Here is a 4,363-nt window from a genome sequence, read left to right as displayed (position 1 = left end):
AGTTGTTATATATATATATATATATATATATATATATATATATATATATATATAAGTAATTTTTGCTAAGAAAATTACATATATATATTTTTAGATTATTTTTAAATTATAAAATAAAGTATATGCTTTTGAAATTAATTAAATATTAATCCTATATAGCTAACTCAACAAAGAATTTTTTTTGTTCCTCAATATTATTCAATATATTTACCTTAAATTTTAATTTAATTTTTTAGGTTTATCAGTTCAATTTTACCAGTTATTATACTTCCTTTTTAGTTTCAGTAAAAACACATAGCCTTAAAGATTTAAAACTTTTTCTAAAAATATTATTCAAAAGCTATTCTCAAGTTTATGCGAGAAGGCACAAACATGTTTAATTAGCACTTTTATTATGATTCTTTAAAATTATAACATAAATTAAAAAACTAAATTTCATGTCTTCTCAATTTATCTCCTTTCAAAGGTTTCAATATTACTCAAGTAGTAAGGTTTTATTTGCTGAGATAAAAATAAATAAATTATGATTTACATAATTTTGTCGAAACGCGCGTGGCAAATAAAGCATTACTAAAACATAATAAAAATTTAATAGAACGAACAAATTACTATGAAAAGTTATTGAAGTTCATTGCGTGTGTATGTGCATATTAACTTTGACATTTTATTTTTAATATATATTCATTTTAAAGTTCTAAATATTTATACTTCCTATATAGTTTAAATAAACAAGATTCTATAAGTATAAATTTAATTGCTTTTAAAATCCTTATTTACTAAAATATTTAAGTTATATTTCTATTCAATATAAAATTTATTTTTATAGAATAAAAAGTCAATCAACATTTCCTAGTTTTGTGCTTTTATAATATAGATTTAGGCTTTTACGATGTATTATGATTAAATACGCTATCAAATAATTATTTTGATTGTTTCATTGAACATGGATTTATTATATTATATGATTAAAATAAAAAATTTTAAAATGCACATTTGATTGTTCCATGCTAAAACAACTTAATGTTGACGCTATTGTATTAAAAAAGTTTCATTTAATATATGAATTCATGTTGTCATACTTTCATTAATTAGAAATCAATTCAAAGCACCGAATAAAATGTTCTCCTCTATTTTCAATTAGTATAATATATATGGTAAAATATTTATGTATTTTTTTCTTACCTAGTTTAATAAGGAAAGATTTAATATGCAAAGTTTTAATTGATTTCAACGTCCTAAATATTAGGAAAGTACTTGAATTACAATTTTATCCATTATGAAAGGTATTTTAAAAGGGTAAAAAAGGCGAACGATATTTCACTAAGGGCCTTCGTGCTTTTAATAAATCCATGTTATTTGATAATTTTATAAATCCATGTTTCACTAAGTTTCGTGCTTTTATAACTAACATTGCTCCAGTGTAATAGGCAAGCCTCGTGCCACGAGCTCGAGGCAGAAAGCATGCAGGGGGTTTTGAACTTACAACCTAACATTTGGGAGATCTCCTGCTCAACCAACTCGACTAACATATCATCCATCTACTATTAGCAGGGGCGGAGCTAGCCCTTCACTCACGCGTTTGGCCGAACTCAGTAACTTTTATGTAGCCTTTAAATTTGTCTAGTGAAATTCATAAAATATGTATAAATTACTATTTTAGAACTATTAACTTAAAAGAACTAGAATTCCGAACCCATAAACTTCAAATTCTGACTCCGCCTCTGACTATTAGTAATATCAATTCAGTGTTCCTTTTGTTTATATCCATTGTTTTTATTGAAGTAATATTACTTCTTACTATAAGCTAATTAAAACCTGTTAAATTTTACATCATAAAAAACAAAATTGTAATGCACGAGCAGATCATTTCCATCCTAACAAAACTCAAAATACGTACTGCAACATCATATATAAATGATACTAGTATTATTGCTCTGCCTTTGAAAATTACTTCCACAATCATCAATATAACTTTGATTAAAATTAATTCTTGCACTAATTAATTGAAGAGAAACCGTCATTAACTGAGGTAGCTCTGTGCTAAACTCGGTTTTACATTAATTTGGTTCAACTAGAATTAATATTTTGTAAATAATGGATGCAACTGATTTCCAAGAACAAAGTTAAAATCTAAAAAGTCGGCGAATATATAATATTTACTCCATTCATATATAATATATATTTAACCAAGAATAATCAGTATAACATATGTATACCAGCTAGGAAAAATATCAGTTTTTTGCGTAAAAATTCCAACGAAAAATGAGATATTGCAATCCACAAACTCATAAGGATCTCCAAATAGATTAAATTATTTTCGGAGCATTTGCATCTATATCCGCTTTTTGGGTCACGTTTTAACTTATACCCGCTTTTCAAAAAAAAATTGCAAGCGTGCTCACTTTTCGCGTAACTTCAGGCATACGGGCCTGAAGTAGCAAAGACAATCATGCAAACTTCAGCATTCTAGTAGACGGGCCTGAAGTAGCAAAAATTGTTGAACCAAGTGTTGGCTGAAGTTTTTGTTTGTAATTGCTGAACTTAAGCATTCTAGTAGCTGAAGTTTTGTTCTCTATTTGCTGAACTTCAGCATGTTTTAGCTGAAGTTTTTCGTGTAACTTCAGGCATACGGGTCTGAAGTAGCAAAGGCGATTACGCAAACTTCAGCATTCTAGACGGCCCTGAAGTTGTAAAAATTAAGATATAGGTTAAATAATTTTAAAAATATGGATATAAATTAAATGGGGAGGACCAAATAGAACGCACCATGCAATTTTTACATTATTTCCTCCTTACGAGTAACAAAAAAACAACACGTCTTATTCTGTTGAGTCGTACTTTTCAAAGATTAGTCTTGATTATCTTACCTACATTAGACCAAGAGAGGACATCAAATTCTTGAGAAATTATTTGTGTTTCACACAGTGATTGTCACAGTTAGGTTGGTAGGATTTTCCAAAGCGTTGGACGTTTGTACATCAACATATTCCTACTTTTTGTCCTACCTTTGAGCCTCGTTTGTTATTAGAGATTATTAATTTTGGGATTAAATTTGAAATAAGTTCATCTCATATTTGATTGGAATAAAATCACGGAATACCGAAATTAATTATCCCGGAATTCTAATATTATTTTTAGCCCTATAGGAGGATGAGTAACAATCCCGGAATAATTAGGGGGCATTTGCATCTATATATACCCGTTTTTTGTGCCACATTTTAACTTGTGCCCGCTTTGCAAAAAAAATTGCAAGCGTACCCGCTTTTTCACATAACTTCAGCCCACGGGGCTGAAGTTTTTCTTTTGTACTGAAAAACTTCAGCTCTAGAGCTGAAGATTTTGTCTTTGTAACCGGAAAACTTCAGCTCTACAGCTGAAGTTTGCCAGTTATAAAATAAAAACTTAAGCTCTAAGCTTAAGTTTTCCAGTTATAAAATAAAAACTTAAGCAGTTTTCCAGCTTAAGTTTTCCAGTTATAAAATAAAAACTTAAGCTCTAGAGCTTAAGTTTTCAGTTATAAAATAAAAACTTAAGCTCTAGAGCTGAAGCTTTTCTTTTGTACTGGAAAACTTCAGCTCTAGCTGAAGTTTTTGTCTTTGTAACCGGAAAACTTCAGCTCTACAGCTGAAGTTTGCCAGTTATAAAATAAAAACTTCAGCTCTAGAGCTGAAGTTTCTATGTTGTAACTAGGAAACTTCAGCTCTAGAGCTGAAGTTTTTGTCTTTGTTTCTTGTACTGATTCTTGTACATTGATCAAAGGAATTACATGGAAATATCTAGCAATTTTTGGCGGATAGTCTTGAAATATCATGTTTAAGTAGCTACATATTATTTCCCGTTAAGATTTGTTAGAATGGTCAATGAAAATCTGACGATTACATATCGTGCAAAGCTCAATCTAGAAAATCTATCTTCTTCAGTTACCGCAAAGCATGAAACTAGCAAGTTCCAATCTCATATTTTATTTGTAAAGGCTTATCTCAAACACTAACTACGGTGAAGAGCAAGAACTGTGGTATTGAAGAAGAAGAAGAAGAAGAGGAGGAGGAGAAGGGGAGGAGAAAGGGAAGCTGAAGTTTTTTAAAAAGTGCGTACGGGTGCAAACAGAAAGACAAAGCGGCTACAGGTTAAAAGGGGGCGCCAAATAGGGCGCCCCGTGCAATTTTTACAATAATTAGAGCGTGTTGGAAAGCCACCTAGGAATTGGATTTGGGTGTAATTGGGTGTAATTACTCAGTTTGGCTTGTTTGTTTGACCAAGTAATTACTTGGTCAACATGGTTTTGGATATAATTGGAGGGGTGTAATTACACTCTCCAATTCTCAAGTGTGAGGTGAGAATTGGTGGTAATTATATTGTGTAA

This window comes from Nicotiana attenuata, unplaced genomic scaffold (genome assembly GCF_001879085.1).
Source record: "Nicotiana attenuata strain UT unplaced genomic scaffold, NIATTr2, whole genome shotgun sequence".
Lineage (NCBI taxonomy): Eukaryota > Viridiplantae > Streptophyta > Magnoliopsida > Solanales > Solanaceae > Nicotiana > Nicotiana attenuata.
This window is presented reverse-complemented; position numbering follows the sequence as displayed.